This window comes from Schistocerca serialis, chromosome 1, assembly GCF_023864345.2.
Source record: "Schistocerca serialis cubense isolate TAMUIC-IGC-003099 chromosome 1, iqSchSeri2.2, whole genome shotgun sequence".
NCBI classification, from domain to species: domain Eukaryota; kingdom Metazoa; phylum Arthropoda; class Insecta; order Orthoptera; family Acrididae; genus Schistocerca; species Schistocerca serialis.
This window is the reverse complement of record NC_064638.1, coordinates 388,629,563-388,653,869: the sequence shown is the minus strand read 5'-3', so window position 1 is coordinate 388,653,869 and position 24,307 is coordinate 388,629,563. Positions and strand designations below refer to the sequence as shown.

Sequence of the window (24,307 nt, the reverse complement as noted above, 5' to 3'; positions counted from 1 at the left end):
ACACAGAAAACCAGTAAGTTCCGCATGTCAACATAAAACAGAAGTCAAGAAGCTTTAAATATTTTTCTTCAGAACCCTTGTGGCGCTTACCTCAAAGGTATTGGAGTCTAGATTAATACTGACTGCGAACAGAAAATAGAACATGTATGTTAATTATGACATTACACACTTTCTATCGATTCACCACATTACACATATCCTACATTATCTGTCGTAAACACAGCAGACATATGACATTTCTCAATCGCATTCCATTCGATCAAACTTGGGGAGATCGATGTCGATGAAAATCAATGTCGACATAAACTGTAGACTTTTCATGAATCTATATTGCAATATTACTATCGGGATTAGGAAATAAAACGCAGCTGTTGTTCTTGACATATCACATAATCAATTACAGTTCACAAATAGTTCTCTTCATTCTATATGTATTACCAACTGCGCAGACAAGTCATACCGCATGAACCCTTATTTTTAGCGGATATGAAACGTGCGCAACCCTGGAAGTTTGAGTCGCAAGTCTGGGCAAAATTGTTCAAATCTGCTTGCGCAAATCACACATGCGTATACAATGCTTAGCATGTGGAATGGTAATAGTCGTAAATCTGGTGCACGAGACATGTCTTAGTCAGTTGTTTATTCAGTGTACTCTGTAAGTGCTCGCTGAATTCTAAAACGCCTGATACATGTATGTGCTGTAGAGATTGTACTTTCATTGTAATGTTTAGAAGACACAAATTTTTGTGGGCAGTTAACAGCAAGCAATAAAGCCATCGGATTAGAAGGCAGTTATAGCAGACAGATGAAAAGTAACAAAAAAATGTTTGTGGACTATTCAGGCTATCGTTGTGGCCGATCCATAGCCCCCGGCTCCTCCCTAGCTGCTCGGCGACAGAGGATCGCGGAGATTAACGGCCGCGCCCAGGAAGTAGCTGTGGCCAGCCAGACAGCCGGACCCAGCAACAACACAATGCAGACGTTCAGCGAGATGCACGAAATCAGGATAAAGAAATTTTTCAACAAAATAGTTCCCATACTCAAAAAGACTGACGACGAGAGAAAAGATATCAACATGTAATGGCAAAAACCGACAAAAACTGAAAGAAAAGGCGTCAGGAAGGGCCAAGAAAACCCGTAACGGATGGATACATCTGCTGCAGAAGCGTCAGACACACCAGCCTCAAAAACGAAAACGCCCACCAGCAAACCCGAGGACGTGGACGTCGTCCTATCGCCGGACTGGCTGCAGCACACATCTGCCCCGCCCCCGAAAAGTGCGTGACGCCCACCACTGTGAATGCAAGGTAAAACAATGCACAAATCCTCTCATGCAATGTGAACAGAATGAGTTCCTCAGTGAAATTAAACTCGCTTTCAGATCTCTTGCAGCATAGAACTGAAGACATAGTTCTTCTACAAGAGGTGGTAATGACGCAATAGAAGAGGTACAATGATACCGAGTTTTCAGCAACACTGCACGGTGGTTAGCACACTGGACTCGAATTCGGGAGGACGGCGGTTCAGTCCCATCCTGATTTAGGTTTTCCGTGATTTCCCTAAATTGCTCCAGGCAAATGCCGGGATGGATCCTCTGAAAGGGCACAGCCGACTTCCATCCCCGTTCTTCCCTGATCCGATGAGATCGATGACTACACTGTTTGGTCTCTTCCCCCAAACAACCCAACCCAACCCAGCAACACTGACTCTGAAACCCGATGAGGATGGCTATTATGGTCAGAGAAGAAATAGAAACAGGAGAACCGAAACTAATGGTAGATGGAAGCAACATAGCAGTAGTAATAGCAGGAACGCTATTCATAAACATATATGCACCGTCGGGGACAAGAACAAGAGTGCGAGAAATCAGTTCTTCAACGAAAACATTTGCGAACTCCACCCACACAATAATACCAATCTTGTGCTAGGGCGAGATTTTAATTGCGTTGCCGCGCCAGAAGACCAGATCCCAGTACTGAATCTATTTGCAGAGCTGCATGATCTGATAAGCCGTCTAAAACTCGATAACTCATGGCGTTTGCACAACAAAGAAAACACGGAGTTCACCTTCCACTACAACAGGGGGGAAAGCAGACTAGACAGGGTGTACATAAACAAAAAATTAGCCGCCCCTGTATCACACATAGAAGTCTCCCCAGTGATCTTATCTGATCACTGTGCATACGAGAGCAAAATTCACCTACCAAGAAGAAGGATCCCTGGTCAGAAAGCGAGACGGAAAATAAAAGGAGACGTTAGGAAAATGTTCAGAAAGGCGACACTCATACAATTCCACTATAGAGTGGTGGGCAGAACTTGCCAAGGCAGCAATCAGAAGATCACTGATCAGATACAGTGCGGGAAAAGCTATCTGGAAGAACAGCATGGCAGACTTCTACGCACTCTGTCTAAAAGACGCACTGAACATCCCTACAGACGACCCACACTACCTGACATGCGTGAGTGGGTTGGAAGCACGTCTCCAAAACATCAAATGACACCGAATGAAAGGCTTTATCGCTCGTAGCCAAGCAAACGGTATCATCAAGGATGAACCTGTCACACTTAGTCAGGGAAAGGCAAAGGTCCAACAGCAAGGTCATCACTGAACTCCGTGACAGTATGGAAACAAACTGCCGACTAAGCGAGAAATCCTACACCACGTAGAATATCACTTCAGAGAACTCTTCAGAAGCGGAGAGACATCCTACTAGAAACACGTCGGAACATGAGCAATGAAGACAACAACCTGACCGAAAAAGTTACTGAGGACGTGGTGAGAGCCATCCTCAAAAACAGGACACCAACGGGATCCCCAAGGAATTCTACAGCCACCTCTGGGACCTAGTAAGCGGATTCCTAACCGAAATGGCAAACGAAATTTTATGTGGGGCAGCAGTACCAGCCTCCCTCGTGGAAGGGACAGTATTCTCTCAAAGAAATAGGAATCGAAACAGATCGAGGAGTTCAGAACCATACTGCTGATGAATGCAGATTACAAGATTGCCGCAAAATGCCTTGCAGACAACATCAATGTTGGAATTGTGTGAACTATGTATTTCGTGTGAGACGGTGGCGAAACCTCTCTAGTGCTATTGTACGCTCTGAGTTTTATGTGTCTAATATGATGTTCCTTGGTTGTTGTCTTTGATGGAAGTGCAAATATAGTTACTGGCACTAAATTTCTTCTCCTCACTATTACTTATTCAACTGTGTCGACTCTAATAGGTTATTAGCCAAGCCATGTATTTGGAATAAGTATAGCCATGATATAGTAATGAGAAAGTATTAGAAAAGTCCCAAGTAGTGCACTTGCGTGAAGTGCAAGTTACCCTTACAAGACGAACGCAACTCTTTTAGTATTATTCTTTACACTAAAAAAGATCAAACTTACTGTTAAAATGAGCGCAACACAAATTCTGCAATTGAAAGACTTACGAGTCGCGAAAACTATGCAATGTGGAAATTGGCAGTAGAAGCGTACAAGGGGCGTTTGAAAAGTCCGTGCAAAAATAAAAAGTACTTACGTGTTTGCTACAAACCTTTTTTATTTTTCGACATAGTCTCCTTTTAGACTTATACACTTCGTCCAACGCTGTTCTAATTTGTTGATCCCTTCCGAATAACAGGAATTGTCCAAGTCTGCAAAATAACTATTAGTTACTGCAATCACCTCCTCATTTGAATAAAATCGTTGTCCCGCCAGCCATTTCTTCAAATTGGGGAACATGTAGTAGTCCAAGGGAGCCAAGTCTGGAGAATAGAGGGGGTGTGAAACGAGTTGGAATCCTGTTTCCATTAATTTTGAGACCACAACTGCTGAGGTGTGTGCTGGTGCATTGTCATGATGGAAAAGGACTTTTTGCAGTCCAATCGCTGGCGTTTTTTTTGCAGCTAGGTTTTCAAACGGTCCAATAACGATGAATAATATGCACCTACAATAGTTTTACCCTTTTCCAGATAGTCTATGAGGATTACCCCTTGCGAATCCTAAAAGGCAGTCGCCATAACTTTTCCTGCCGAAGGAATGGTCTTCGCCGTTTTTGGTGCAGATTCTCCCTTGGTAACCCATTGTTTAGAACGTTCTTTGGTCTCAGGAGTATAGTAATATATCCATGTTTCATCCACGGTGACGAAACGACGCTTAAAGTCCTACGGATTTTTCCTGAACAGCTGGAAACCATCCTTGCAACACTTCACACGATTCTGGTTTTGGTCAAGCGTGAGCAATCGTGGAACCAATCTTGCGAATAGCTTTCTCACGTCCAGATGTTTATGCAAAATATTATGCAACCGTTTATTCGAGATGCCCACAGCACTAGCAATCTCAAGCACGTTAACTCTTCTGTCATCCATCATCATATCATGGATTTTATCAATGATTTCCAGAGTCGTAAACTCCACAGGGCGTCCAGAACGTTCAGCAACACTTGTGCCCATATGGCCACTCCGAAAATTTTGAAACCACTTTTAAACTGTTCTAATTGAAGGTGCAAGGTCACCATAATGTCTGTCAAGCTTCTCTTTAGTCTCCTGAGGCATTTTGTCTTTTATAAAGTCATGTTTAATCACCACACGAAATTCTTTTTCATCCATTTTTTGACAATCACTCGACTTCCTTGATTCACAAGAATGCCAAACACAAACAAATAGACCAATATGGCTGAAACTTGGTGTGCATTCTTTCCAGAGATGCTACTAACCGAACATGACCTCGATACGAGCCGCCGTTGCCATCTCTCGAACGTTGCACAGACTTTTCAAACACCCCTCGTATTTACATTGGACGACCTATCATCGGATGTGATGGATGGGACAATGAAATCCACAGATCATAATTATGCAAGTAAGGATATCAAGGCAAAATCAAAGTTGATACTACTGGTTGATTCAGTGGATTTGTTCACACTGAAAAAGCTGCAACAGCGAAAGAAGTCTGGGACAAATTACAAAGTGCATATGAGGATGGAGGTCTTACAAGGAAAGTAGGATTATTACGTGAATTATTAACCACTCGGCTGGACAAATGCAAGAGTGAAGACGAATACATCAACAAAATAATAGCTCGTCGAACCGACTGAGAAACATAGGGTTTGAGATCGCTGGCAAATGGATAGGGACACACTGTTGCCAGGACTGCTCTAAAGATATGCGACCATGATTATGGGTCTGGAAAGCTGAGGTATACCGATCATGCGCAACGGTGTTAAAATGAAAATCCTGCAGGATGTAAAGAGTACTTCAAGCTGTCATGTACTGGAGAAGGAAACTACATCTGCTCTTTATTCAAAAAATAAAAGGACGAAATCAGTGAGGTGCTATAGATGTCAGAAGAAGGAGCAATTGCATCTCAGCGCAGAGAAAAAGTAAACCCAATGTCAGACATGCAGAGAAAGAGGCATGTTGCTGATAGCCCAGAGAGAGGGATCAATAACAAAGGTAAGGCACTCTCATGTTTTCATTCTTTTGGAGATGTGGGTAATTGTCAACTGGAATGGATTTTAGACTCAGGTGCATCTGTGCATAGTGTTAAATACAAATCGCTTCTTTATTATGTTAAAAATACAGGGTGTTTCAAAAATGACCGGCATATTTGAAACGGCAATAAAAACTAAACGAGCAGCGATAGAAATACACCGTTTGTTGCAATATGCTTGGGACAACAGTACATTTTCAGGCAGACAAACTTTCGAAATTACAGTAGTTACAATTTTCAACAACAGATGGCGCTGCGGTCTGGGAAACTCTATAGTACGATATTTTCCACATATCCAACATGCGTAGCAATAATCTGGCGTAGTCTCTGAATGAAATTACCCGAAACCTTTGACAACGTGTCTGGCGGAATGGCTTCACATGCAGATGAGATGTACTGCTTCAGCTGTTCAATTGTTTCTGGATTCTGGCGGTACACCTGGTCTTTCAAGTGTCCCCACAGAAAGAAGTCACAGGGGTTCATGTCTGGCGAATAGGGAGGCCAATCCACGCCGCCTCCTGTATGTTTCGGATAGCCCAAAGCAATCACACGATCATCGAAATATTCATTCAGGAAATTAAAGACGTCGGCCGTGCGATGTGGCCGGGCACCATCTTGCATAAACCACGAGGTGTTCGCAGTGTCGTCTAAGGCAGTTTGTACCGCCACAAATTCACGAAGAATGTCCAGATAGCGTGATGCAGTAATCGTTTCGGATCTGAAAAATGGGCCAATGATTCCTTTGGAAGAAATGGCGGCCCAGACCAGTACTTTTTGAGGATGCAGGGACGATGGGACTGCAACATGGGGCTTTTCGGTTCCCCATATGCGCCAGTTCTGTTTATTGACGAAGCCGTCCAGGTAAAAATAAGCTTCGTCAGTAAACCAAATGCTGTCCACATGCATATCGCCGTCATCAATCCTGTGCACTATATCGTTAGCGTATGTCTCTCGTGCAGCAACTGTAGTGGCGCTGAGGGGTTGCCGCGTTTGAATTTTGTATGGATAGAGGTGTAAACTCTGGCGCATGAGACGATACGTGGACGTTGGCGTCATTTGGACCGCAGCTGCAACACGGCGAACGGAAACCCGAGGCCGCTGTTGGATCACCTGCTGCACTAGCTGCGCGTTGCCCTCTGTGGTTGCCGTACACGGTCGCCCTACCTTTCCAGCACGTTCATCTGTCACGTTCCCAGTCCGTTGACATTTTGCAAACAGATCCTTTATTGTATCGCTTTTCGGTCCTTTGGTTACATTAAACCTCCGTTGAAAACTTCGTCTTGTTGCAACAACACTGTGTTCTAGGCGGTGGAATTCCAACACCAGAAAAATCCTCTGTTCTAAGGAATAAACCATGTTGTCTACAGCACACTTGCACGTTGTGAACAGCACACGCTTACAGCAGAAAGACGACGTACAGAATGGCACACCCAGAGACTGCGTTGTCTTCTATATCTTTCACATCACTTGCAGCGCCATCTGTTGTTGAAAATTGTAACTACTGTAATTTCGAAAGTTTGTCTGCCTGAAAATGTACTGTTGTCCCAAGCATATTGTATTATTTCTATCGCTGCTCGTTTAGTTTTTATTGCCGTTTCAAATATACCGGTCATTTTTAAAACACCCTGTAAGACTCATATGGAATGGTGAATCTGGTATGCTTACAGCACATGATGTTCATTATGTAAAAAATGTAGTGACTAACCTATTGTCTGTAGCGGAAAATGTCAAGAAGGAAAATACAGTCACTTTTGACATGCATGGAGCAAGAGAAATCAACGAAAATGGTGAAGTTATAACTATAGCAAGCAAAGAAAGGGGTATTTTTAAGTTGGAGACCATTGACAGTAATCATAGAAATGTTAGTCATTCAGTGTACTCAGCGGAAAGTTTTTTATTGCACCACAGACTTGGACACCTAAATAGAAAGAAGATGTATGTGGCCTGACGGAGTGTGAATCCATGGGTGAGAATTATAATTTTCTTACATTTATTGATGATTACTCACGATATACCTATGTTTAATTTCCTAGTTCCAAAGACCAAGTGAGTGACACTTTTGAGGAATATCGTAATATGGTCGAAAGGTGGACAACAAAGAAGAGTAAGATCATCAGGTCTGATAATGGGAGAGATTATATTAACCATGAAAATCAGATCAAACTACCATACAGTACAGCCGCTTCTCAAAATCCGTTGCAGAGAGGGCTAATAGCACCATTGTCGAAAAAGCAAGGAGCATGATAACTGAAGCTGGATTATCAAAATATTTTTAGGCAGTGACAGTATCAATGGCAGTATATTTGAACAATATTTCACCTACAAAGCATTACGGAATACAACCCCCTACGAGATATGGGTAGGAAGGAAAACTGACCTAAGCAATATAAGGGTTTTTGGGTGTGATGCAATGGCGCACGTTTCAAAACGGCTGAGAGGAAAATGGGACCCAAAAGCTAAAAAGTATATTTCAAAGGGCTGCCGATTAATGGGTCCATTGAATAAAAGGATAGCTACAAGCAAAGATGTAGTATTCTTTGAAAATAGAAAGGACTCTGAAGAGGGCAATACTACTAAGTTAACTGCACCTAGTTCCAAGGGTGAAACCTTATGTGAAGAAGGAAGAAATTAAGAACAGAAAGAGCATAGTCAAAGGCAAATGGAGACTATTTATGATGACAATGAGTCTGAGGGAGAACAAAATGAAGAGAGCAATGTAAGGCGTTCTTCTCGCTTACCAAAACCGAAAGAATATCCGGATTTTGAGATGTATGCAGCCCAGTCTTTTAATGATGAGCCAGCAACAGCAAAAGAAGCAATGGGCGGCCTGAACTCTCAAGAATGGAAAGAAGCGCTGTAGAGGGAATTGGAATCTTTATCTCAGAACGAAACCTTTCAATGGGTAAATACGCCAGCAGATAAGAAACCATTACAGGCAAGATGTGTATTCACTTTAAAGAGCCTCGAAAATTCATCTCTGAGATATAAAGCATGTTGTTGTTGTTGTGGTCTTCAGTCCTGTGACTGGTTTGATGCAGCTCTCCATGCTACCCTATCCTGGGCAAGCTTTTTCATCTCGCAGTACTTACTGCAACCTACGTCCTTCTGAATCTGCTTAGTGTATTCATTTCTTGGTCTCCCTCTACAATTTTTACACTCCACGCTGCCCTCCAACGCTAAATTTGTGATCCCTTGATGCCTCAGAACACGTCCTACCAACCGGTCCCTTCTTCTTGTCAAGTTGTGCCACAAATTCCTCTTCCCCCCAATTCTATTCAATAAAGCATGACTTGTAATAAAAGAATATTCACAGAAACGAGGGGTAGATTACAAATAAACTTTTTCACCTGTAGTCAAGTATGCCTTATTGAGATATCTTTTAGCCTTGGCAGCAAAACGAAATTTAGCAGTTCATCATATGGATGTAAGAACAGCACATTGAAATGGGGAATTGGAGGAGGAGAATGTTTATGGACTTAAACGGAGTGTAAATTGCTGGAATCGATGTCTACATAAAACTCTAATAAATAAGAATATGAAGCACTCTAAGGCGGAGCCTAGTATACACCATAAAAGGGGAAGAGAAGGGATAATGATAATGGCAATATGGGTGGACGACTTTTTTATCCTGACTGAAAACGAAAGCCAAATGAGAATTTTTAAGATACAGTTTCAAACCAAGTTTAAGGTGCATGATTTGGGAGAAGTTAAATGTTATCTAGGTATCTAGATCACTAAGGATGAAGAGAGACAAGAACTGAGCGTAAATCAATCATCATACACAGAAAAAATGTTAAAAAAATTTGGCATGAGTGATTGTAATGTTAAATATAAATGAGACAGATGAAGAATGTGATACAAATGTTCCATATTTAGAAGCACTGGGGAGTCTGTTATATTTGTCTCAAACGTCATGACCTGACATTGCTTTTGCCACCAACACAGTGAGCAGATTTTGCACAGATCCAAAGGAAAAGCACTGGAAAGCTGTGAAAAGGATATTCCGATATCTAAGAGGAACTTAAAACCACGAATTAGGGTACTGTAGAGAAGGTTTTGCAAAATTAGAAGCCTACAGTGATGTGGACTGGGGGACTGAATTGGGAGATGGACACTCTACTACTGGCTGCTGCTTTAAGTTAATGAGAGGCCTCATTTCATGGTCCTGTCAAAGGCAAAAAACTGTTGCATTGAGCACCAAAGAGGCCGAGTATACGGCGCTATCTTACACCACACAGGAAGCATTGTGACTAAGAACATTAATATCTAAAACAGAACCCAATTTAATCGTGGAACCCATAACGATCTTCTGTGACAATAAAGGGGCGTTTTAGCTAGCTAAAAATGATGTCACTAGTGCTAGGACAAAACATATTGATATAAGGCACTATATTATTCGGAACATAGAGCGACAGATCATCCTGGGGACTACCAACGCACAGAGGGGGGACATGTTGCCTGACCTTCTGACAAAACCCTTGGACAAAGAGAAGTTTCAAAAGATTGTGGAGCTATTTGGTTTATCTTGTGAAGTGGTGTGTTGGAATTGTGTGAACAATATATTTCGTGTGAGACGGCGGCAAAGTGTATCATGTGAAATATAATAGACCTCTCTGGTGCTATTGTATGCTCTGATTTTTATATATGTAATATAATGTTTCTTGGTTGTTGTGTTCAATGTATTTTACCTTGAAGTGCAAATATAGTTACTGGCACCAAATGACTTTTACTCACTATTACTTATTCAACTGTGTCGAGTGTAATAATCAAAATAGCATTAATGAAGTCCATTAGGCTGTGGCAAACGTGTGCAGTGCTTAGAAGGAGCATATCTGATGCTGCCTGCGCATACAGAGACATGATTGGGCACACTGCAACTAACAGAACGACCGCTTCAGTAATTTCTCTTGATTTTCACAAGGCTTTCGACAGGATCAGCCACTGGTACGTACTGCAAACGTTGACGAGACTCGGATTCGGCCGCAAATTTACTCAAATCATACGAAACTTCTAAGCGAACGCCATATCACTAACAACTGTAAACGGATGGACAACAAGAAGAATTAAACTAGGTCCGCAGCTCGTGGTCGTGCGGTAGCGTTCTCGCTTCCCACGCCCGGGTTCCCGGGTTCGATTCCCGGCGGGGTCAGGGATTTTCTCTGCCTCGTGATGACTGGGTGTTGTGTGATGTCCTTAGGTAAGTTAGGTTTAAGTAGTTCTAAGTTCTAGGGGACTGATGACCATAGATGTTAAGTCCCATAGTGCTCAGAGCCATTTGAACCATTTTTGAATTAAACTAGGGAAGTCAGTGAGACAAGGCTACCCACTGTCTGTGGCGCTTTTCATGGCTGCACTTGATCCACTCCTACAGAAACGGCAGCCAGGTTAAATGGTTTCCAAATTAGAGCACAAACAGTCGCATGCAGGGCCTACACCAATGATGTGGAATTTTTTGTCAGCAATGAGCAGGACATCGAGAAAATAGAGTCAGTCATGAGAACTTTCCAAAACGCATCAGGAGCAAAAGTGAATCCCCTGAAAACAGTGCTGGGAACAGGAGTCTGACAACCAACAGGCAGTGATACCGAATAACTGACATTCATAAAACACTAGGGTTAGAAGTAAAAAATGTCCACTAAGGATGGCAGCACAAAACGGCGAACAACTCTACACATAATAAGAGGGCTCGCCAGGACTCATGCGAACTGATATCTAACGTTGGGACAAAGAGCGGAATTCACCGACATTACGATGCTGTCGAAAGCCTGGTATGTGGCTCAGACACTACGTGCAACAACAGAAATTGCACGAGTGCTACGAGGGTCTGTCTATTACTTGTTGTGGAGGTGGGAGATATTCAAGGTGTCACAGGCGACGTACTCACTGAAGTTTGAGAGCTTTTATTAGTTGACGTGAAGACGAAGTGTGCAGCACTGTTGCTCCACAGAGCAATCCAAATGGAGAACAAGAATGGAGAGAGTATCACGGCCTGCCTAATAAATACCTATGCAGGCCTCAGTCAGAGGAAGCGCCAGTAGACACCAGCCATATCCCTTTCAAGATGCGGCACATGACGCAACTGCCACTTGACAAGAGCTACACACTCCCCATTTTGGCTAACCCACAACTATAGACTGCGAAGTACATCTACGGCGCACTAAAAGGGCAAACGAAGAAAAAAAGAATCGAGATAAAATTTCTAGAGCACAATCGGCCAGAAGTCTGGAAAAGCATTTCAGAACCAGCAATATTGGAGCACGGCAGATCTAAGTGGTACAACGTAGTGTAAAACGCCATACCAACTAACGAGAGGCTGGCCCTGATTCATATAAAGGAATCGCCCAACTGCGAAATTTGCAACTAAAAGGATACCACAGAACACTGGCTCCCATGCAGGGAAAGCAGCAATATATGGGCGGCATGCAAAAGAATGGTAGCCCACATACCAAAACCGTAGCCCCATACCGAAACGCAGTGCCACGATGTGGACACTAGCTGTGACTGTACATGCAGTTAAAATAGCACATCATTTTAAATGCTGAAACAGTTCTTATCATATAGTGGAAACCAGAAAATATCCTACATCCCTGTTCCAACAAATCCAATAGGAAAAGAAATTATTACCTGCTCATTATTCCATTTATATGGGCCTCAAAATAGAAATCATACACAACAGAAAATATCACTACAGCTAAAGTAGTATTAAGTGAAAATACTGTATTATTGTTATTATTTTTCCTTCTATTTAAATGTATAAATGTGGTGCATCTGGCTTTACAAAAAAGCTAAATTAATATATAAACGTCATAGGTAAGCACTAACGAACTCAGTTTGAGAGACACTCACAAAATACAGAGACCCATGGAAACAATGACCTGAACAATACCAAAAAACGAGAACAGTCGCCTTACTAAATAGCGTAAGATGTTAAGTGTTTTGTAAAACGTAATTTGTTATCTTGTAAATAAAATTCTATAGTAAAAGTCTATAATAAAACGAAAAAAAAGCTGTAATGTAGAGGGTAACGGTTAACAGTGGTGGGTAAGGTAGACGGTTGTTTTGGTTTGCATCCTGCCATCTGGAAAAAATTGTTATCCATCTTCACATTTCTGACAGCTTCTGTGACTCGTAATTGTCAGTCATTTACAAATTAAGTATGAAATACGGAAGTGAGAATGAATATTCAAAACCTATTGGTTATGTGGTAAAAGCAAACTACCACTCGTTGCAGAATAAAAAACATAAACAAATCTGACGCACTTAAGAAAGAATTAAAAGGTGACTTAATCTCGCCGGCAGCAGCCTACAACTATAAAAGGAAATTTATGAGTTGTTTATTTTAGGAAAGTTATAAATATGCACATATGCGGACAAAATACACACATCAAAAAAAGTTTTGCATCACCCCAGTTTCAAGAACTCCTGAAGATAGACGTTGAATGTGGATATTGTATCACAGACACAGCTCCTGTGACTGTTCAGAGATGTCACTAAACCTGCCCAAAGATGTAAACAACCATGCATGGGCAGTGCCTATTAGACAGTGGTGGTCCGACAGCCGATCAGTTCCAGTCATTCCACCAGGAAGGAGGAATATAGCTCGTGTTGTCTGTAGTTCAACCACTCCTAGACGGCCAATACCACTGTTCGATCGCGTCCGCATTGTTACTTTGTGCCAGGAACGTCTCTCAACAATGGAACTGTCCAGGGTTCTTGCAGTGAACAAAAGTGATGTTGTTCAGACATGGAAGAGATACAGAGAGACAGGAACTGTCGTTGGCATATCTCGCTCAGGCCTCCCAAGGGCTACTACTGTAGTGGATGACTGCTACCTACGAATTATGGCTCGGAGGAACCCTGACAGCAACGCAACCATGTTGAATAGTGCTTTTCGTACTGCCACAGGACGTCGTGTTACGACTCAAACTGTGCGCAATAGGCTGCATGATGCGCAACTTCACTTCCGACGTCCATGGCAAGGTCCATCTTCGCAACCATGACACCATGCAGCGCAGTACAGATGGCCCCAACAACATGCTGAATGGCCCACTCGGGATTGGCGTCTCGTTCTCTGCACCGATGAGTGTCGCATATCCCTTCAACCGGAAAATTGTCGGAGATGTGTCTGGAGGCAACCTGGTCAGGCTGAACGCCTCAGACACACTTTCCAGCGAGTGCAGCGAAGTGGAGTTTCCCTGCTATTTTGGAATGGCATTATGTGGGGCCAGTGTACGCCACTGTTGGTCATGGAAGGCGCCGCAATGGCTATACGATGCGTGAATACCATCCTCCGACTGATAGTGCAACCATATCGGCAGCATATTGGTGAGTCACTCGTCTTCATAGGCGACGGATCGCACCCCCATCGTGCACATCTTGCGAATGACTTCCTTCAGGATAACGACATCGGTCCACTAGAGTGGTCAGCATGTTCTCCAGACATGAACCCTGTCTAAAATGCCTGGGATAGATTGAAAAGGGCTGTTTATGGACGACATGACCCACCAACCACCCTGAGGGATCTACGCCGAATCGCAGTTGAGGAGTGGGACAATCTGGACCAACAGGGCCTTGATGAACTTGTGGATATAATGCCACGACGAATATGGGCGTGCATCAATGCAAGAGGACGTGATACTGGATATGAGAGGTACCGGTCAGTACAGCAATCAGGACCATCACCTCTGAAGGTCTCGCTGTATGATGGTACAACACACAATGTGTGATTTTCATGAGCAATAAAAAGGGCGGAAACGATGTTTATGTTGATCTCTATTCTAATTTTCTGTACAGGTTCCGGAACTCTCGGAACCGAGGTGATGCAAAACTTTTTTTGATGTGTGTATATTCTGGTAATGGCGCAGGCGTATTTATGCTGGTGCTTTTTCTAGTTGTTTCAGTTACTTTCAAGAGCAAAGTAAGAAGTTTACTTTCCTGGCACTGAATTGTAATTTTTCCAGCACATTAGAGCTTTCTTCACAGAACAAGCACATTTTTTTAGCATTGGGGGACCTTCTCCTAAACTACATTTTCAAATACATATCACTACATAAATAATTAGTATGTAGTTGACAGCCTCTCATTTTAAAAGAAAGAAAATACAACAATATTTGTAATTTTTGGACAAATTGGAACACATTTCACACGACCAGCACGCTTATTTAGCGTTAGAGGAGCTTCATACTATTCGTAATACATAACGCTATGTAAATAACTAGTATGAAATGGGCAGATTTTCACTTTTAAAGAAAGAAAAGACAGCAATAGTTTTCAGATTTGCAATGACTGAACCAGCTGAACATATAAAGGGCTTCTGCTTTAATTCTTCTGCTAGAATGGCTACCGCAATCATGGTAGCTCTCGTGGCTATATACAAATAAATGCACGTCGCCTTCTGTAGCAGTGCAACATCTGCTCAAACGACTCAATCACTAGTACCTTCTACATACACTAGAGCAGCATGGTGATTATATATTTCTGATAAAATTTCTGATTTGGTTTTCTTGATTGACCTTGGCCCAGAGGTCAGCATACTCTCTTCCTTGTGTAGAACTTATGTGAAATGTAATGAAACTCTTCATTAAATGAAACTTCCTGGCAGATTAAAACTGTGTGCCAGACCGTGACTCGATCTCGGGACCTTTGCCTTTCACGGGCAAGTGCTCTACCGACTGAGCTACCCAAGCACGACTCACGCCCCGTCCTCACAGCTTTACTTCGGCCAGTACCCCGTCTCCTGTAATGGCTGTAAATAACTCTATTATTTGCACTTATGGCCACAAAACTCTAACGATCACTATAGATTTTACTTCGCATTTCAAGTGGAAAATTGTGACCGCCAATATCACTCAGCCTATCTCAGGTATCGATTTCCTTTCAAATTTCACGTTTACTGTGGACTTGACGAAAGCTCGCCTAATAAACAAGACAGTTGTCGCAAAGGGTCGCTCTGTTGTTGGTGAAAGAATCGAAATTATAAATACACAGTTCTCCCAGAACATTGTGCATGGTGTGGAGTTTTTGTAGGTGACAGAGGTTGATGTAATTTGTTTTTTACTTCTGTCTATACCTACAAGTATACTCTGCAAACCAACGTGAGTTGTATGGCAGAGGGTACATCCCATTATACCAGTAATTAGGGTTTCTTCCTGTTCCATTCAAGTATGGTGTGTGGGAAGAATGATAGTTTGAATGCCTCTGTGCATGCAATAGTTATCCCAGTCTTCAAACTCGTAAAGTCCATATCACACAAATGTGATATTAGGGCTAATTTGTTGGATATTCAAGTTTTGAATTTTGACGTTATTTTAAGTGAATTACGTTGCTCTATATATATATATATATATATATATATATATATATATATATATATATATATATATAGTGTACACATATATTAGTGCCCAAGATAACTTCAGTGACTTTTGTGATCTGTCATTGGTAGAATATTACTGTTATTGTCTAAATAAACATTGTAAAAAGACTGTAAACAAGCATGAGCAAGAAGTTTTTGAGCTGCCGTGGGATATTAGTTCCAGGGTTCTATGCAGCTGTAGTGACAGATGGTTACATTGGGGGGGGGGGGATGTAGTGGTATGGGTATTGGGGACGTAAATAGGTCTCTTCAATGGCATTGCAAAGTATGTTCAAGAGATAGGAATAAGTTGAACAGGAAGGGAAGATTAGAGCCCACTAGGCTGAACTGGATAGTGCTAGGGAGGGACTGATGAGGTTAAGGGTGGAGAAGGTTTCAGACAGGTGAGAAGTGGTAGCAAGGAACAGGGACCAAAGAAAGAGAACATTACCTGACAGTTTCATCGTTGGCACAAACAATAGATTGTAGATGTAAGTGTAATTAACGCTCAGTAGACATTCACCAGGAAACTAACTGTTTTTAAAAAAGTAGAAAGTAGGAGGAAAGTTCTATTGTTAGGTAGCAGCCATGTAAAAGGTCTTAGCCAAGTGATAGAGTATTTAGGATCATTGTGAACGGTTTTACTGAGCAAGGTCATGTTGTAATACTGGTAGAGCAGGAAACAGTATTGATAGGGATCAGTGTTACAATATTGAGTGTGATCTGGTAAAATAGCATCTGCAACGAACGAAACAGATGTTGGCTTGGTTACTGCTTTCATGCGATATGATCAGCACCAACTGAACAGCTCCGTCAGTAGGGTCAATATGGTGCTTGATCAGCTGCTTCGAGCAGCTACTTTGTGATGCATAGGTTTGGTTTCTTTAATGCTATTTGTAGGTGGGACTTCACAAGGCACAGCCTACATCTCAGTAGGAGAGGGAGGGCTAAATTGGATGGGAATTAGAAAAATATTTAAGGTGGGCACTATAACTCATTGGAGTGGCTCTTTTTTAGTCTATGATTGGGCTCCAGTGATTCAACATTGAATGAAATTAAGCTTAATGAGGGGCTCAGACACTCAGGTACTAGAGCTGTTAAAATATCACAAGATTCTCATAAAATTAAAGTGAAAAATAATGTCAGTTTTTCACAAGATTCTCATAAAAGCGCAGTCAAAAATAGTGTTATAATAAGCATCATAATATCAGGCGATTAGAAAACAAAGTAGATGATCTTCTTGTTTACTTAGAAGATTTAGAAACTGAGGGTGGTGCAGATGTACTATACCTGTGTAAAGGTCGTATAGTCACAAACATGCACAAGTTAAATGTAGGTGGATACAATTTTTCAGCACACGTAAGCAGAGACACTATGGAGAGGGGATAAGTTGCCATATATGCTAAAACTGATCATAGTGTAAAAAATTTAAAAACTAAAGAATTTTGTGTAGAGCAACATATAGAAGCATGTGCATGTGATCTTAAACTAAATGATGGTATTTTTATAAGTGTACCTGTGTATAGGTCCCCATTGGGAAATTTTCAGCTATTTATAAAAAACTTGGATTCTTTGTTGTGCCGTCTGTCAGACAGAGGGAAGCCAATTTTTGTATATGGCGATTTCAATGTAGATTTTCTGAAAGAGTCCAATAGAAAACTTGACCTTCAAGTATTATTGTTTCTTTCAATTTGACATCAGTTATTGATTTTCCTACTTGGGTACTGTAGGAAAGCAGCACACTGATAGATAATATTTTTACATGGCAAGATAAATTTAATCAATCAAAAACGTTTACTTTTAGGAATGGTCTGTCTGCTCATGATGCACAGCTAGTTACAGTATATGACATAGCTCAATACAGTAATGCAAAACAGTTCTCCAAAATAATGCATTCTATTAAACAATTCCAAATTTTAGAAAAAGCTTGCAACAGTTGTACTGTGGTGGGGTGTACAGGGCGCCTGCTGCTAATTTCAAATTTAACCTAGTTCATGATACCTTTGCAAGTATATTTGAAAACAGTTTCCCTAAGACAACAGTGAAATATTATTGTAAGAAACCATCTAAAAAACCATGGCTTACTAAAGGAATAAAATATCTTGCAAATAGAACAGGTAAATGTCTCTTATAGCTAGCAGGAGTAATGATCCATAAAGAGTCAAACATTACAAAAATTACTGCACTGTATTAAGAAAAGTTATTAAAAAGTCCAGAAGTATGTGGATTATGTCTGAGATTAGCACCTCTAACAATAAAATTAAAGCAATTTTGAATATTGTTAAAAGGGAAACAGGACAACCAAGAGTACAGGATGACTGTATTTCTCTATCCAATTGAATGAAAGGCCAGTTAACAAAAAGGCAAAAGTAGAAAATATTTTTAATAATCAATTTTAAGTGTCATAGAGAAAACAGGAACAAACTATTCATTAGCAGATGCAAGGCTGTATATGGAAGAGGCAATACCTATGCAATTTGGTAAAATTGAAATTCAGCCCACATTTCCTACTGAAATTAGGAAAACAACAAATTCACTCCAAAGTCAAAGTTCATTTCCAATAGAATATTAAAAGCTTGTTACCAACAGAGTAGTAGCTATTTCAGCCACATATGTAGTAGCTTATTGAAACAGGATATTTTCCCAGATAGACCGAAATATGCTATTGTTAAACCACTGTGTAAAAAAGGGAAACTAACAAAAAAGGGAAGCTAACAACTACCACCCAATCGCACTTCTGACAGCTGTATCCAAAATTCATGAAGAAGTAATGTATTTGACAGTGCTTCACATGTTTGTCGAAATGAAGTACTAACAAAATGTCAGTTTGGTTTTCAGAAAGTCTTTTGAACAGAAAATGCTATATCCGCTTTCACTGAACAAATATTAAATGCTCTAATCTACTGAGCATCACCCATATATTTTGTGATCTCTCATAGGCTTTTGACTGTGTGAATCATGAAATTGCGACAGTGCACTAATGGTTTAATTCATGTTCAACTGGAAGAATTCAGAAGGTTGAAATTAACAGTACAGATCGTCTGCAGAAATGAACAGAGTCCTCTAAATGGGGAGGTATCAAGAATGGTGTCCCACAGGGTTCAGTCTTGGGTCCTTTATTGTTCTTAATACATATTAATGACTTGCCACATTTCGTTCATGAAGATGCAAAGCTAGTTCTTTTCGCTGATGATACAAGTATAGGAATCATACCCAACAAACAAGAATTAGCCGAGGAAACTGTAAATAATGTTTTTCAGATAATTATTTAAGTGGTTCTCTGTACATGGACTCTCACCAGATTTTGAGAAAGCACAGTATATACAATTCTGTACAGTAAATGGCATAACACCACTGATAAATATAGACTTTCAACAGAAGTCTGCTGCTAAGGCGGAATATTCAAAATTCCTGGGTGCATGCATTGATGAGAAATTGAGTTGAAAGAAATACATTGATGATCTCCTGAAACAGTTAGGTTCAGCTACTTACGCTATTAGTGTTATTGCAAACATTGGTGATAAACATATCAGCTAATTAGCCAACTATGCCTATTTTCATTCACTGCTTCCGTATGGCATCATGTTTTGGGTAATTCATCATTAAGAGAGAAAGTATTCATTGCACAAAAGCATGTAATCAGAATAATAGCTGGAGCCCACCCAAAATCAACTTGCAGACATTTGTTTAAGGGACTTAGGATATTCATAATACTTTTGCAAAACATGTATTCACTTACGAAATTTGTTATTAATAACACAACCCAGTTCAAAAATAATAGCAAAGTGCATAGCTACAACACTAGAAGATAGGATGATCTTCATTATTCCAGATTAAATCTGACTTTGTCACAGAGAGGTGTGAACTATGCTGCCACAAAAATCTTTAGACATCTGCTAAATAGCATTAACAGTCTGATGGGTAGCAACCATTACTAAACTAATTAAAATAATTTCTGAATGACAGCTCCTTTACTACATAGATGAAATCATATATAAAAGTGATTACAACATTTTACTTATATTTGGTGTACTGAAGATGACCACACAGGGACTGAAATCCGGATTTGCAATAAATATTATTTGTGACTGATTTCTATACTCTTCACTAAGATAAATGCATCAGTGCACTGACAAAAGTGACGTAACTTTCTTAGGCCACAGGGTCTTGGCTGATTGTATCTACCTGTTATTGGAGATGTTATCCATTTCACATGACCTTCTGAAGTCAATATATTGACAACATCTGCAATGTTTTCTCAGCATAATCTATTTTCGTAGCTATCATCTTCTGGCATCAACATCTATTCAAGTACCTTTATTGAATGCACATTCTGGTCACAGTACAAAGGGCAAATGAGTACTCATCTGGATTAAGGAAATGGACAGACCTGTCAGTGACCCACAGGTAAGCCTTGTGGAGGCAATGACATCCCCCTATAGGGGTCTGCAGCTGTGTTGCGTTGTCTAACTGAAGAAGCATGATTTGAAGCATTCATAGACTTTGTATTTACAGTGTTCATTGTGTTTGTAGTGAATGGAAGTGTATCTCGTTTGTGTTGGAGATTTGTCTGTACTCCATTAAAATGTCCCAAAAGTGTTTTACGCTAAATTCCAGAGACAAATACGACAATGGTCATAAAGCCAGTATGTTTTATTTTTCACCTGAGGAAAATTTGAGTCATAACTGGATATCAGCTGTTTACGGACAAAACTGGATACTGAATAAACGTTCTGTGGTAAGTGTCACTGTGTTTTGGCTGATTATTGTTTTGTAGGTACTGGTACTTAAAACACACTTCAGCTGAACTGAATACAGTAAACATAAGAATTCATTTATAATCTCACATTTATTTAGTTTTGATTACATCTTTCAAACTGAACTGTATGCTTATTTGTCGATATGTGAACTGCATTTCAACAAAGAGCAGTACCAGTAAGTAAGACCTAAAAACTTGTTGTACTTTCGAGAATTTCTGTGTAAATTCTAGAACCACTCAGCCTTCCACCGTCTCCAACACACAATATTTTAGTTGTGAATGGGAGAAAGGAACCCTGTTTACTCCACATCACCTGTCTGTGTGTGCAGGTTTGAAGTTTATCATGAGATGACTGTAGATGCGGCGATCGAACGGCGCTTACAAGTGTATGCCGGTCGCGCCATGGAAGCCATAGTGAAAGAACAAGGTGCTGTGCTGTTTTATAACTTTGACTATTGTAGTGGAAAAAATAAGAACAGTTGAAATAATGTTAAATGAATGCTCGTCTTGGACTTGGAAAGAATAAGACGTGTATTCAGATTCAGAATGAAAAAGGACTTGGTTTATTGAGCCAACTTTGTATTATGTGTAAATGAACTCTGTCTCTAACCTTTGGATACGCGAAGAGACTTACTTGACAGTGCTTGTTTATGTGGAGAATGACATCTGTAAAAGTTTTGATATTTGAATATACATCGTTACATGAAGCAAAAGAAACTGCATAAGTCTACTTATTATTTTTTATATAAGTAGAAAGAGTCTTGAGAAATTCCTGTTCCTAGCAAATATACTTTGGAGAAGAAGAAAAAAGGAGGTTGCAGCAGCAATCTAACCAGCAAGAAAAATCGGCTGAGAATCTCAAGTAAGTCGTATCGTTAAAGAAGTGGGAGTTTACACTTTAAGTAATCCAAAGTGTTAGAAACTGGTGCACTGTTCAAGCACCATTGAACTGTTGCTGCTTGAAAATGATGAGTCAAGGAAGGTCAACACAGCCTACGTAAACTACAGTGCCATAAGAAACAAGTATATTATGTTTGTATTCTGTGAAATTAGTTTCTCATTTTCAGATTCTGTCCGATCAAGGTTTTCAGGTGTTCGTAATACTTGTCTATTTATCAAACATCAGCATGAGAGAAACCCAAAAGTCACAGGGAGCGTTTATAACATAGTGTGCTTCAAGTTGCTGTCTAGGAAAGAGTCTACACAAACATAAAAATTACTGCTGCAATATTGTTCCATAATTTACAACTGAAAACTAGGCTGAGTACATGTGAAAAATAAAAAGACTCTGTAGTGGTATATCAAAGCAATTCAAATGAAATCTTTAAGCTTTTCACAATGCTGTTTGTGTCATCATACAGAAATACATTAAATTCAGTACACAAAAATAAATAGATAGAAAATACATGGACGTTTTATACAAAGAATACCGACTGAAATATGTTGGTTACAATATTTGCAAATCAGAACTGCAGGACTTTAACATTCTCACAGATAAGAGAGTCAGTAAATAAGGTTATCTTTTTAGCATATATAAAACTCTTCTAGTGAATAAAAGCTTAATCTTTTAGGCATTTCTGCAACATTTTAAAAGCAGGTAATCGAACATCATATGCCTGTGGAGGCAATGAATCAAAAACCGTAACTCCTAAATACTGGTAGCTGTTAATTCTCCTATGAAGCCCAGCTGCAGGTATCGCTATCTTTTATTTCATGTAAGTGAGCCGTTTTTCTTAAGGCATATTTGTGTTATTTTCTTTTATGCATAGTTAACAACTTAATATAAACAATGACAGGACAGACAGTATTTTCAGCTTTTTAAAGTGCACTCTGCAATAAGCTCTACTGGCAGAAATTACTAAGATGCACCTCATGGCCTTTTTTGCCAAACAAAGATTTCCTTTGCTCCTTGTGAGTAACAGCATAGCAATACTCCATATGTCAGATGTTTGCAGAAGAAGGCATGATTGAAGTAAGTAAAATATTATCACTAACGTTAGTTCTAAGATTACCCAATAAATAGGTGACTCTCGTTGGCTTTGTGCATATAAAATTCATATGTGCCTCCCAAGTTAATCCTGAGTTGAGATAAACAACCTGGAGCTTCACTGATTTATTGTCTGTTGCTTATTATATGAATTGTTTTGTTGTGATTGATTCTTAACTCATTGATTTCAAACCATTCATTAGCTGCTCTTGATTGTCCTTCACTTTGTGTTTTTAATGTCTCTGTGTCTCTCCCTGGTATTATAGAATTAGTATCAGCTGCATAGAGAACTAATTTAAATTTTACCACACTTGGAAGATCATTTACATAAACGATAAACAACAAAGGACTCGATATAGATCCCTGTACAACACCTCTTGTGATATTTAGAGCATATGAATTTAAATTGTTGAAGTCTATCATCTGCTTTTTTTAACATTCAAGTAAGATTCAGTGAGAGAACGTACTTTATTCTCATGTAATACTGCCATAGCATTTGTAATAAGTTTCTGTGATTCACCGAGTCAAAAGGATTACTAAGATCTTCAAGTGTAGCACATGCAGGTAATTACATTCAGATAAGTTTAATATAAATGATACAATATTTCTGACTACCTTAATTGTAGACAGGCCCAGCCTGAATCTGTATTGGGATTCTAATAAAAATCCATGTCAAGCTAAATGCACAGAAATTTCTAAAAGCATACAGTATTCCATTATTTTTGGTGGTACTGGTACAAGGGGTATAGGATGGAAATTATTAGGGCTTAATTTGTCACCTTTCTTGTGTAAGGGCGAAACCACTGTTATTTTTAAGTGGTGTGGAAAGTCAGATAGTGTAAGCCTACTGTTACTAAATTACAGTCTTTACCCAAGAGCTGTTTGTTACACAGTTACAAGCAGTGATTCATTATTCAGTGTGTTCATTAATGACGATGAACTGAAATATATTGGAAAGATGGAGTTCATCATTGAAGTATCCACTTCTTCCAAATTAACAATGTAAGTGTAGACCAGATGTGGTTTGAATTCTAAGAAATAGTATCGACAACAATTAGGAGTATATACCAAATAAATTAACAAACGACAGAGCTGATCTCCCTTGGTACACAAAATGGGTTTGAATAGTATTGCAGAAACAATGAAAGAAGCATGTCAAATTTAAACCAATGAAAAATCTCCAAGATTGTCGATCTTTTACAGAAGCTCCAAATTTTCTGTGAAGTTTAATGAGAGATGCTTATTACTGTTTCCACAACGAGACTATATCTCGATACCTGGCAGAAAATCCGAGGAGATTCTATTTCTATTTAAAGAATTGTTTGTGGCAAGACAGTCAACGCCTTCTCTGTGCGACAGCAATGGAAATACTATCGACGACAGTGATTCCAAAACAGAGTTACCAAACCCAGTCTTCCGAAATTCTTACAGCAAAGAAGACGAACTAAATATTTCGGAATTCGAATCAATAACAGCTGCCAAAATGAGTGACTTAGAAGTAGATATCCTCAGAGTAACGAAGCAACTTAAATCAATTAATAAAAGTAAGTCTTTTTCTCCAGACTGTAGACCAATTATGTTCCTTTAAGAGTACACGGATGTAATACCTCTATACTTAATAATCATATACAGCTGATCACTCGACGAAAGATCCGTACCCAAAGACTGGAAAGTTGCACTGGTCACACCTATATTCAAGAATGGTAGTACAAGTAATCCATTAAATTACAG

General features: G+C 39.9%; 1 protein-coding gene across 3 annotated transcripts in view; it reads right to left on the bottom strand.

The window, feature by feature from the left end:
• The window catches only part of LOC126471161 (aftiphilin), a 61,500-nt gene extending 61,120 nt beyond the window's left edge, over window positions 1-380 (bottom strand). Inside the window, exons 1-2 of one of the 3 annotated variants that reach the window (XM_050099267.1) lie at window positions 204-379; window positions 91-122 (exon numbers count right to left, since the gene is read on the bottom strand). The gene's annotated coding sequence lies outside the window, so the exon portion shown is untranslated. Of the gene's footprint in view, window positions 1-90 lie in introns of all 3 variants that reach the window. The other 2 variants (XM_050099273.1, XM_050099279.1) reach the window with 2 other exon arrangements.
• Window positions 381-24,307: the final 23,927 nt, after the last annotated feature.